Source organism: Aquarana catesbeiana, linkage group LG05, assembly GCF_042186555.1.
Source record: "Aquarana catesbeiana isolate 2022-GZ linkage group LG05, ASM4218655v1, whole genome shotgun sequence".
In the NCBI taxonomy this organism is placed as follows: Eukaryota; Metazoa; Chordata; class Amphibia; order Anura; family Ranidae; genus Aquarana; species Aquarana catesbeiana.
In genome coordinates this window covers 58,918,384-58,932,038 of record NC_133328.1, presented here as the reverse complement: position 1 = coordinate 58,932,038, position 13,655 = coordinate 58,918,384, and the positions used below count along the sequence as shown (strand labels likewise).

The 13,655-nt window shown below is 39.7% G+C and overlaps 1 protein-coding gene across 12 annotated transcripts in view; it reads right to left on the bottom strand.

The window, feature by feature from the left end:
• The window catches only part of KIAA1217 (KIAA1217 ortholog), a 901,007-nt gene that overhangs the window by 389,641 nt on the left and 497,711 nt on the right, over positions 1-13,655 (bottom strand). Inside the window, exon 1 of one of the 12 annotated variants that reach the window (XR_012244382.1) lies at positions 12,058-13,274. The exons of the other annotated variants lie outside the window; for them this stretch is intronic. The gene's annotated coding sequence lies outside the window, so the exon portion shown is untranslated. Of the gene's footprint in view, positions 1-12,057; positions 13,275-13,655 lie in introns of those variants that run through there. 12 annotated transcript variants of the gene reach the window in all.

Here is a 13,655-nt window from a genome sequence, read left to right as displayed (position 1 = left end):
CACTCATCTGCTTCTTTCTCAGTAGAGTGATTGCGGCTTTTTGATTTATCTAACAGGTGTCTCAGACAAAAGAAGAATGAATTACATGAAATACCCAGCAGTGACTAGAGGGAGAATGTACAAAATAGTGGTGCATTAAAATGAAAATTTTGGTGCCAAAACCAAAAAATTCAGGATGAACTCGGCCGAAACTAAATAAATAAATAAATAAATAAATAAATATTTTTTTTAACCACTTCCATACCGGGCCTATTCTGGCACTTCTCTCCTACATGTAAAAATCATCATTTTTTTTGTCTAGAAAATTACTCAGAACCCCCAAACGTTATATATGTTTTTTTTAGCAGACACCCTAGGGAATAAAATGGCAGTCATTGCAACTTTTTATCTCGCACGGTATTTGCGCAATAATTTTTCAAACACCTTTTTTGGGAATTAAAAAATAACAAAACAGTAAAGTTAGCCCAATTTTTTTGTATAATGTGAAAGATGATGTTACCCCGAGTAAATAGATACCTAACATGTCACGCTTTAAAATTGCGCAAGCTCATGGAATGGCGCCAAACTTCGGTACTTAAAAACCTCCATAGGCGAGGCTTTGAAAATTTTTACAGGTTACCAGTTTAGAGTTACAGAGGAGGTCTAGTGCTAGAATTGTTGCACACGCTCTAACGCATGCGGCGATACCTCACATGTGTGGTTTGAATGGCGTTTACATATGTGGGTGGGACTTGCGTGTGCGTTCGCTTATGAGCGCAAGCTACCGGAGACAGGGGCATTTTAATTTTTTTTTTTTTTTTTTTACTTTACTTAATTTTTTATATTTTTACACTTTTTTTTACATTTTTTTAAATCACTTTTATTCCTATTACAAGGAATGTAAACATCCCTTGTAATAGGAATCTATTGTGACAGGTCCTCTTTGGAGAGAGATGCGGGGTCAGTAAGACCCCACATCTCTCCTCCAGGCTGGAAAGCATGGGATCGAGAAAAGAAATTCACCGATCTCATGCTGACAGCCACGATCGTAGCTTTGTTGACATCCGGGAACCCGGGCGTGATGTCATAACCTCGCGCCCGGGCCTCTGACGATCATAGAGATGACTGGTGACCATCTGGTCACCGGAAATCTCTATCGTCGTCATCTGGCACTGGCCGATTCTTTCTCTGGGCCCTCGATGGCACGGGAGAGCCCGGAGAAGCACCGGATGGCGGCGGGAGGGGGGACGCTGTCCCCTCCCGTCGCCTATAAGAACGATCAAGCAGCGGGACTGCCGCTATGATCGTTCTTATCGTGCATAGAATCGCCCGCTGGAAAGAATGATATCTGAATGATGCTTGTAGCTGCAGGCATCATTCAGATATCACCCCACAAAGTCAAGGACGTCATTTGACGTGTGCAGTAGGGAAGTGGTTTTAAACAATTGTATTATATTCAACTTTTTAATTAATATTATGAATTTAAATGAATAAGAACTTATTGTCGCCCATTATCGGCACCTTTTGAAGCGGTGTTAAAAATCCTGCTTGCTGACTTTTCGGTGCATATTTGGCAAACCGTACCAAAGACGCACCCCCCCCCCCATTAAAATGCATTAAAAATGCAGTGAGGACGCATAAAAAATGCACTTTTGATGCATTTTTTGAGTCACATGACTTATGAAAAACACACCATAAGCAAGGCAAAATAGTGGCGAAAACACGGCATTTTCTGCAGCCATTATCGGCACTTTTTTTTTTCTTTCGACACAACACTGAAAACCCTATTTTCATCCGATAATTTTCAGAGGCCGAAATTTTGGTGCATCACTAGTACAAACCTTTATGTGTACAACAATAATGGAAACATGACACAACAAACAGGTAAGGAAGTGAAAGTCAGACTTAAAGGCGTATTAAACCCAAAAGCAAACATTTATTATATTGCAGCTTACCAATTCCCGGATATGGTGGCTGCATTCATTTTCTTTTTTAACCTTTCTTTCCTTTATTTTCACCTGGTGATCTATCCAGAGAGTCTGTTGTTTAACAGAACAAGCTGTTCTGCAGATATAACAGTTACAAGGATGAGACAAACAATTTACCACCGACAGGAGAGCTTACAATGATCAGCTTTTATTTATGTAAAACCTTTATCCCAAAAGGTACAAAAATGATGCTGCAACCGCTTATATTAGCTGGAGTTTGGCTTAAATTTGTTACTGTATCTAAATCTGCTAGTACATCTGACACTCCCCTACCCCCCTAGACTGACCATGTTGCTGTGCAAAGGTGCCCCCTGTGCCCCTTTTATCCAGAGCGGGGATACTCTAATACAGGAGGTGTGTTACTGGACAGATCACCAGGTGAAAACAGAGGGGAAAAAAAACACAGAAAAGAAAACAAATGCAGCCACCACATCTAATGATTGGTAAGCTGCAATATATTACATTTTTGTTTTTGGGTTTAAACTGCTTTAACCACTTGCTGACCAGCCACCGTCATTATACGACGGCAGGTTGGCATGTTCCTGCAAATTGCCATAGGTGTACGCTGGCTCCTGTAAAAAGCCGTAACAGGCGCGTGCGTACGCCTGCTGTACGGTGGGTGCGATGTCCGCCGCCCATCCACGATCACAGGTAACAAGAGCCAGAATGGGGATCTGTCAATGTAAACAGACAGATCCCCGTTCTGACATTCTGACAGTGGAGTTAGAGAGAGATCTGCTGTTCCTAGTGATCAGGAACAGCGCTCTTTCTCCTCCTACAGTCAGCCCAGCCCCAATACAGTTAGAAACACCTCCCAGGGAACACACTTATCCCTTGATCGCCCCCTAGTGTTAACCCCTTCCCTGGCAGTGACATTTATACAGTAATCAGTGGCTCTTTTTAGCTCAGATCGCTGTATAAATGTCACTGGTCCCAAAAAAGTGTCAAAAGTGTCCGATCTGTCCGCCGCAATGCCACTAAAAATCGCTGATCACCACCATTTTTTAAAAAAAATGTGTAGAAGAATACATATTGGCCTAAACTGATCAAGAAATTATTATTTTTTAATTTTTTTGGAGGATATTTATTATAGCAAAAAGTAAAAAAATATATTTAAAAAAAAAAAAAATGTATGCTCTTTTTTTGTTTATAGCACAAAAAATAAAAACCGCAGAGGTGATCAAATACCACCAAAAGAAAGCTCTATTTGCGGGGAAAAAAGGACGTCAATTTTGTTCGGGTACAGCGTTGCATGACAGCGCAATTGTCAGTTACAGCGACGCAGTGCCGTATCGCAAAAAATGGCCTGGTCATTAAGGGGGAAAATCGTCCGGTCTGTAAGTAGTTAAATATCACTTTCTCGAAAAATAATAAAACTGTAATCAAAAATGTCAAATAAAAAAAACAGAACGAGATTGTCCTTTAAATAAACCAATAACCATCTTTGCAAAGTTGCTTTATTTCATTATATTTAGTGGATAACTAATGACCGGGGCCAGGCATGATGCTGTTTACTGTGAAATCCTAAAACGTTTAGCCGAAAACCAACAAACTCATAATCCTGTGAAAACAAGCCAGGTTTTTTAATGCCTTTAAAATGGGTATTATTCACAGCTCCTCTGAGAACAGGACCCGAGGCTGTAATTTTTGTATTGTTCACATCCTGCTCATTATCAACAGATCACAATGTATCACTCAGCCTCACCTTAAAACCCCAATCTCCGGCTTTCCACCAAAAAAACAACACGAGTTCATATAAGGCACGAAGAAAAATCAGTGAACGGCACAAAGGCTTATTTACCTTTAGTTAAAGTAGTAATAAACCCTTAGCGTTGTTTAGCTAAACACATTGAGTACAATAAAATAAATATTCCTCAGTAAACGATCTGTTAAAATTTCTACCCCAGCAACGGCAGTTTAAACTTTGAATTCTGCTGGCTCCTGCTCTCTCAATGCTGCTTCCCTGAACTTCTGGTCTTCACAGTTAACTGTGGACAATGTAATCTCCAGTCAGTCTGTTAGTTTGAAGAATGGAGGGGGGTGTAAGGAGAAGCAGAGGAGTGTCTTGCCATCCTAGGCTATGGGGCTGTGTGTTTCTATTGATGCACACAGTGTATGGAGACACAACTCTAGTTCCTGCATACAAGGGTGACTCAAATGGATGCTGCATTAAGGAGCCACCCTGAAACGGGAAACCTGGGGTAGTGGTCACGGCATCATCATAAATTGGAATATAGGCAAGGATTAAAAGATAAAGAAGCTGCATACTCAGCTACTGAAAGGGCTTAAAAAAACTGAGGGATTCATATCACTGTAAGATGTAACTCATAAGAGGGTCCTTCCCCTTTACAGTAGAAAAATAAATACTAGCTTAGTCTTCTTATAACCATGGCCACTGACAAAAAAAAAAAAGTCGCCTTGTTGTCGGGACCAGATACCAGTCACTGGTGTGTATTATGCAGAACACAATATTTTCACAATATTCATTAAGTTCTTGTTTTACTGGTACTAACAATGGACTAATAGACTATTCCCTTTAACTTGATATATCTGTGAAATATTTTATTTTGCTAAAATTCAGAACCACAAAGTGAAAAAAGTTAAACATAAACCTACAAACATGCAGTGCTCCTAACCATAAGCCATATCTCACCCGCTTTCTCTGTGGCTTAGGTTTGTTGCTAAACAAAGCCATGTCACTGTCATAGTTTTGACTATTAACAAAGCCATACAATCACCAGGTTAGCAATGTTATGGCAATTAGATGATTTGGTTTAAAAAAAAAAATCAGGTCAGAGTTGGTGTAAGCAGTCTCCAAACTGCGGCCCTTTGCTTGCCTTTATCTGGCCCTTGGGGCATCATTCCATCCACTGACAGTATCAAAAGGGCGCAATTCCTACCACTGACACCTACGATGTGGCATAATTCCTTCCATTGATACCAAACGATGGGCCACTATTCCTCTCACTGACACCAACAATGGGGCACTATTCCTCCCCCTGACACCAACGATGGGGAAGAATTCCTTCCACTGACACCAACGATGGGGCACTAGTCCTCCACTGATACCAAACATAGGGCATCATTTACTCCCACTGGCCCTAATCTAGACCCCTAAAGTCTGAAGGGCAGTAAACTAGCCCTTTGTTTAGAAGGTTTGGAGACTCCTGGTGTATGGATTAGCATTGGGAAGCACAGTGGCTAAGTGGTTAGCACTTCTGCCTAGCAGCACTGGGGTCGTTGCTTTGAATCCCAACCACGGCACTGCCTGCCTGGACTTTGCATGTTCTCCACGTCCAAAGACATGCTGGTAGGTTATTTGGATCCTGTCTAAATTGGCCCTAGTATGTGTATGTATGGATGTGAGTTGAGAACCTTAGATTGTAAGCTCCTTGAGGTCAGGGACTGATGTAAATGTACAATATATGTAAAGCGCTGCGTAAATCGACAGCACTGTATAAGTACCTGAAATAAATAAAAATAAAATAAGAGTTAGGGTTATGGATATTCTTGGGTACAAGTTGAAAGGAAAAATAAAATAAAAATTAAACCTGTGCCGTGGAAAAAAGAAAAAAAAAAAAAAATTAAATATATATATATATATATATATATATATATATATATATATATATATATATATATATATATATATATATATATATATATATATATATATATATATATATATTTATTTATTTCAGGTACTTATATAGCGCCGTCAATTTACGCAGCGCTTTACATATACATTGTACATTCACATCAGTCCCTACCCTCAAGGAGCTTACAATCTACGTATATATATATATATATATATATATTTACACATATATGTGATAGGGCTGCTGCTGTAGTGCAAGGTAAGTACCCCAAAAAGTAACAAAAAGAATTTATACTCAGCGCTGCCTCTATGGACCACTAATATATATACGCATCAAATATGTGTCATATCACAACATGTATAATAAAGTGCTTAGTGTCAATATAGTGCAAATAAAGTGCAATCAATAAAGTTCAACAAGTGTGGGGTACAGGGTTGGTGACACGTTGATTTAATCTTGGTGACTTCCTGTGCGCCCCTCCTGGGTCCCCACTCACCAGATAAAGATGACAAATGTGCCTGTGTTATATATCAAGATGGTGCTTCTTGTCCAACGCATAGGTTGGTTGATCGTGCCTCAGAGAATGGGATCTCCTCTTCTCCACCACATGATGTAAGTCCTACACAAATGCCTTGATTAAAATTGGCATCAATGGGATAAAAACATTGGAAGTCAGTCAATGAAAGATGGTGAGTATGTGAAGCAAAGGAAAATGACAGAAAGGCCTCCCCAGCCTTCAGGGTGAATCAAGGGGGTGCGCTGGGATTACCAGCTAAGATGATCCACACAGCTTTTGCGCTCTGCTCATTTCGCAATGAGCAACGTGTCACCAACCCTGTATTCCACACTTGTTGAACTTTATTGATTGCACTTTATTTGCACTATATTGACACTAAGCACTTTATTATACATGTTGTGATATGACACATATTTGATGCGTGTATATGTATATTAGTGGTTCATACAGGCAGCTCTGAGTATAAATTCTTTTTGTTACAAGTTGAAAGGAGTTTGTTATTTGAAGCCAATTGCACCCTTTAAAATCACCTTTATTTTTACTTTCCTTTTAACTCCGAAGCCGTTTGGCAAATGGCGAAATTTCATAAAAATGTTCTTTATTTTGTTATCATTTTGTCAAAAATAAACCTCCTTTTTTTCTCACCCCTCTAACTGGCTTAGATTATGGTAACAATGTGCAAATAAATAGTATTTTTGATTGATGAGAAAAATAATGCGTGGTGACAACCATGCAGGATAAGCCACCCCTTAACCTTTGCAGTCTATAGGTCCATATCCACTGGGCCTAAAGGAAAAAATGACCCTGTGTTGGGACCACCTCCCTTCTTCTCATATCCTAAAACACACAGCCTTATACAGAGTAGATCTCCAATTCAGAATCAGTATTTTTGAAATACACAGATTTGTCAAAAGTCAGAGACAAGCCTGCAGCATGCAGGACACATTACAAGTACTGCCTTCCCCTACAAAAGAGGAAGAAGGGAGACTGACCCCCCCCCCCCCCCTTCCCCAACCTATTATCTTCCAAGCAGTACTCACAAGGTAATAGAAGGCTACAAAATGTAATGTTTTTCTTCAATAGAAAAAAATCCTTAGAGGATAAGTGGACATTTGAGGTCACATACCTCCGTTTGCCCTATTAAGCAAATCCGTAAGTAAAAAGGTGGACTTCATCTCTATAGAAATACAGAAAGGGGCACCAGACCAAAGCTGGATAAAAGAATCCAAGATTCATTTTAAAAGTTGGTAAAAAAAAAAAGTCATATATAAAAACAGGCAACGCCTTTCAGGGGTAACATCACTCCTCCATCATCAGGGCTCAACAGAGGAATTTGGATGGACTTAGAACAGTGGTCTCCAAACTGCGGCCCGGGGGCCAGATGCGGCCCTTTGCTTGCTTGTATTCGGCCCTTAGGGCACTATTCCTTGCAATGACACCAACAATGGGGCACAATTCCTCCCAATGACACCAACAATGGGGCCCAATGACATCAATGATAGAGCATAATTTCTTCTAATGACACCAACAATGGGATACAATTCCTCCCATGGACGCCAATGATGGGGCATAACTACTCCCACTGAAACAAATGATGGGGCATTATTTTTTTCCCCCCACTGACATCGGGATCTTTTCTACTCCCAATAGCCACAGTCTGGCCCCCTCAAAAGTCTGAACTGGCCCTTTGTTTAGAAAGTTTGGAGACCCCTGACGAATGCCCCGTACAAACGATAGGATTTTCTGACGGAAAATGTTCTATAGGAGCTTGTTGTCGGAAATTCCGACCGTGTGTAGGCTCCATCGGACATTTTCCATCAGATTTTCCGTCACACAAAATTTGAGAGCTGGTTCTCAAATTTTCCGACAACAAAATCCGTTGTCGTAAATTCTGATCGTGTGTACACAATTCCGACGCACAAAGTTCCATGCATGCTTGGAATCAATCAGAAGAGTCACACTGGCTATTAAACTTCATTTTTCTTGGCTCGTCGTACGTGTTGTACGTCACCGCACTCTTGACGTTCGGAATTTCCGACAAAATTTGTGTGACTGTGTGTATGCAAGACAAGTATGAGCCAACCTCCGTCGGAAAAAAAACATGGATTTTGTTGTCAGAAAATCCTATCTTGTGTACAGGGCATTAAAACATCAGACCTATATCAGAGCCAGTATTGAACTCTCCACATGGAGTAACAATTTGACAGCAGTTACTGATCACTAAGGATGAGCACCCCCAGAACTTGTGAACAGGCAAAAAATTTGGACGAACACCGTTAAAGTCCGTTAAAGGACACGAACACGAAAAATCAAAAGTGCTAATTTTAAAGGCTTATATGCAAGTTATTGTCATAAAAAGTGTTTGGGGAAACGGGTCCTGCCCCAGGGGACATGTATCAATGCAAAAAAAAGTTTTAAAAACTGCAGTTTTTTCAGGAGCAGTGATTTTAATGATGCTTAAAGTGAAACAATAACAATGAAATATTGTTATAAATATCGTGCCTGGGGGGTGTCTATAGTATGCCTATAAAGTGGCGCAGTTTTCCCGTGTTTAGAACAGTACCACAGCAAAATGACATTTCTAAAGGAAAAAAAGTTATTTAAAAACGAATTGTGGCTGTAATGAATTGTCATTTTGCTGTGGTATTTTTCTAAATACGGAAAACTGCGCCACTTTACAGGCATACTATAGACACCCCCCAGGCACAATATTTAACGGAATATTTAATTTTTATTGTTTCACTTTAAGCATTATTAAAATCACTGTTCCCGAAAAAACTGCAGTTTCTAAAATTTTTTTTGCATTGATACATGTCCCCTGGGGCAGGACCCAGGTCCCCAAACATTTTTTATGACAATAACTTGCATATAAGCCTTTAAAATGAGCACTTTTGGCTTTTCATGTTAGTGTCCCATAGACTTTAATGGTGTTCCGCGACTTTTCGAATTTGACGTGAAAACCGCATAATGTTCGCTGTTCGGCGAACACCCAATGTTCGACTCGAACATCTGGCTCATCCCTACTGATCACCAACGGAGCAATGTCTCATCACTAGACTGCCATAGCTACTACCTGGTCAGCCTATGACTGGGCAGGGTTGGGGGCTGTCACCCTCTACAACTGCAAACATGTGGTTCACCAACCATAAAAATGTATAGATCGAGGGTCTCACTTTTTGCCTACTAATTTGGAGAAGGCCAATAAGAGATGATTTCAAATATTATTCCTACTGTAAAAAAATGATTAATGTACTCCCTGTGTGCACAGCTCACCCAAAGCTCAGACCGTCCATACACATACCAACTGCTGGTCTGACTATTAGAAATATGAATACTACAGGTTACTGCTGTTAGCATATCATCATTCCTATGCGTCCTTGTCTGGTCATACACAGTTAGATTTTACATTCATAGAAAATCAATCATTCACCAAAACATTCTTTCTTGCCATCATTGGGTCAACTGATTTCTTTTGAAAGCCCTTAAAATTGCTTCCAGAACTAATATTTGAATGGAATCCCAGACATAATAAAAAGGTTTCATTATACAATATGATTTTTTTTCCTGAATGAAAACCACAGTTAAAAATTTGTTTGTTCGAGATACATTTTCCATCTTACTAGTTCAAATTGTCTCATCACTACAGTCAAAAACAAATGTCGACGTGACCCCACTAACCATTAGAAATTGAACCAACATTCCAAAAATGAACATTTTTGATTGAAACTCTACTGGCATATGGCCAGCTTTACTGAATCAGCCTGACACCGTCTTTACTCATGGCCACACCCACACCAATGTGTTTACTGATCACATAGCAATACATACATTTTTGTTAATACATACACAACCAGAATGTTTCGCCATACACAAATTTAAATTATATATAAGCCAAAACCAAAACAACAGCTGGCTTGAATTGAATTGTATTATCCTTTAAATGCTACTTTATAATAACACTGTGTATAAGTAAGAATTTACAGAAGGATCCAAGACATAGGAGGGGATTTACTAAAACTGGGGCAAACAGAATTGAGTGCAGCTGCGCATGGTAGCCAATCAGCTTTTAAATTCAGCTTGTTCAATTAAGCTTTGACAATAAAACTTGGAAGCTGATTGGTTACCATGCACAGCTGCACTCGATTCTGTTTGCCCCAGTTTTAGTAAATCCCCCCACAGAGTAATTAGCAGGCTTTTTTTTACCTATATTAACCACTTGCTGACCACCCTATAGCAGTTTTACTGCTACAGGTTGGCAGCTGTGTGCCGAAACACACACAAACACTTATACATATATATATACACATATATATATATATATATATATACACATACATATACAATATTCGGCATTTTCGGGTAGCAGGTGCTTGCTCCTGCTGTGACTATACACAGCAGGAACCACAGACTCGATGTCCGCCGGCACCCGCCGATCATTCGGTACAGAGGCAGAACGGCAGTCTACCTATGTAAACAAGGCAGATTGCCTTTCTGTCAGTAGGGAAGGCATGGATCCTGTGTTCCTGCAAAGAAGGGACATGGATCCATGCCTTCCACTAGTAAAAGCACATCCCAACGCTGTACAAGAACACAGGCTAGGCACACAGTTAACCCTTTGATCGCACCTAATGTTCACCCTTTCCCAGCCAGTGTCATTAGTACAGTGACCCTGCACATATTTCAGCACTGATCACTGTATTAATGTCAGTGGTCCCCAGCGAAAAAGAGTATCAAACATGTTAGTTAGTGTCCAATCTGTCCGCCGCAATATCGCAGTCCCTCTATAAGTCACAGATCACCGCAATTACTAGTAAAAAACAAATAAATAAATAAAAATTCCATAAATATATCCCATAGTTGGTAAACGCTATAAATTTTACACAAACCAATCAAATATACACTTTTTGGGATTTTGTTTACCAAAAATATGTAGCAGAATACATATTGGCCTAAACTGATGAAGAAATTTGATTTTTTACATTTTTTTTATTGGATATGTTTTATAGCAGAAAGTAAAAAATGTTGTTTTTTTTTTTTCAAAATTGTCTTTTTTTCTATACAGCGCAAAAAATAAAAAACCGCAAAGATGATCAAATACCAAAAAAAGAAAGCTCTATTTGTGGGGAAAAAAAAGGGCATCAATTTGGGTTAAGCGTCACACAACTGTGCAATTGTCAGTTAAAATAATGCAGTGCTGCCTAGCAAAAAGTGGCCTGGTCATGAAGGGGGGGTAAATCCTTCCAGAGCTGAAGCGGTTAAATTCTTGATACCATTATGCAATCAGCAGCTGGAAATCAGTCCTTTCCATGTCTGACTCTGTACAGAGTGCTATGGACAGAACCCAATGCCAGAATTCTAGAGAGTCAGCACAGTATTGAAAGGTTACGCTGATCCAAATAGTAACAAACCAGGAAAAACAAGCTACTTTATGACATTACAGATCGGTTCAAGGGCAAGCGCTCATTTATTGGTGACATTGATACATGTATGCCCCCCATGACAAAAAATACCAGGGACAAGATTTTAAACTCTAGAAAAAACACATTTAGCCATTCCACCTTCTACAATGATCAGGGGAAAAAAACTAAAATTACGGGACTAAAACACCAATATACACCATTTTAATATTTCAGATTTTTTTTGTATAAAATAACATTTTGCTTTTCTTTCGCAGTAAATGATTTGCCTTGTTGAACTAGACACTACCTATGTTTACACGCCTCCAAGGCTTTATTTAACTGTAACACAGGTGGTAAAAGTTTAAACCCACACGGCATTGTGCATCTAAAAATGACAGATTTCCCCTTTTTCAGGTCGTTGGTGTTCCTGGAAGCTGCGAAAGTAGCAAATTCAACAGCAACACTTTCATTCTGCAAACAAGATCTCGCATGTTTGCTCGATAAGAATGCACAGAATGCAGTCACATTAAAGAAAGGATTGCCAGAGGCTGGCATGCATTGGTATGTTGGTTTACCTGAGTGTTGGTGATCAGACATCCAGCAAAATCCTTAAGCCATCCAACCTGATGTCCTGAGTGTGACCATGAATAGAAAGTTTTAATCCTTTTGCAAAGTCAGGTCCAAACTAGCCACAGCTACCTCCTGTACTTGCTGGAAAACTGCTTGCAGCTTATGAGACTTTTTTTTTTTTTTTTTTAACGCTGTAACATGTTGGTTTGACTGCCTTGACATGCTCCTCCAATTATGACATCATAATGTCTCTATGGTTACCTTAACCCCACCTGGCTGTCGGCTTGAAAAAGTTCTAAGTGGCCAATACAAAAAAGTTTTTTTTTTTTTTTTAAATCTTCTATTTTTTTTTTTAGCATGTAGCCCTTCCTGACTTGTCAGCACCTCGGTTGCAGGCTCACAGCGAGCATTTCCTTTAGTGAAGAGCTCTGATGAGTTTTGCAGAGGGCCACCGGTCTTGAATAGAACAATGGCCTCTCTCGCTATCTGCCCCTCCCTGTCTGACTATGCTGATATCTGCTGAACAGTGCCACTATGTTTTGCTGGCAGGATGAGGGCTCTGCTTTTCTGCTCCAGCAGGTTTTTCTCTTTTTTACGCCTTGTGGCTAATATTCTAGCTGTTTTTTTATACTCCCACCATTCAGCATGTCTTCGTGTTTCTGGGGGAGGGGGTTCCTAAACTTTAAGAATATAAGCTGGTTTGCAAGAGTTAGTAAGAATGTTTATGAACTTACAGGTACAAGGAGCTGATCAAACAGGTAAGTATAAAAATGAAGAGGTAATCGCAATATGAAATGACCATATATTGGAGCAAAGCATGCTTGCTGTGCTTCCAAATGTACTCATACATATAAAGATTTTCAACTGAAAATGTAATTTATTATAGGAATTTATACGAGGGCTGTATCGAAAGTAATGCAAAAGTGGGCATGACGTTTTTATTATAATATAACTAAAGGCAATTTTTTTTTATTTTGGAAGAAGTAAGGGATCTTTTTTTCTTTTTTAATTCTTTTTTTTTTTTTGGTAGGTGACAATACAACCAAAGGTCTAGTACAATGCATTGAGCAAGGCACCCTTTAAAATGATGCACAATCTTGAAGCACCCCATTTTAAAATGTAAAAAACTAAACTATTGCAACAACATCCACACGTGTAGGACACCCAGCGTTAGAGGTGATTTATTCTTCCAAGGCAAATACACCTTTGCACACTGGTACTGACTAGTATTCCAGGGTTTCTCTTCCTCACTCTCAGCTAATGTGACTCCATTGTAGAGGGTGGGGCAAACAAGGATGCTCTGCAGGCGCCTAGTGTCATACCTTATCAACCAATGATATCATTGGTTGTTAGGACGCCAACGTCTAGACCAGCCATTCTCAACCAGGGTTCCATGGAACCCTAGGGTTCCTTCTTGGTTGGTTAGGGGTTCCTTGAGCTGTGGCTAAATGACCTCCCATTGGATGGGACCTTCATAGTCCCAGGTCCAACACCACTTGGCAGAGCCAGTTAAGATCACATTCTTATCACCACTGCAAGTGGAGCATTTCTTCCATTGACCTCCACCTGTGTAAGGGGTGCTTTTCCAATAACCCCTGATAGA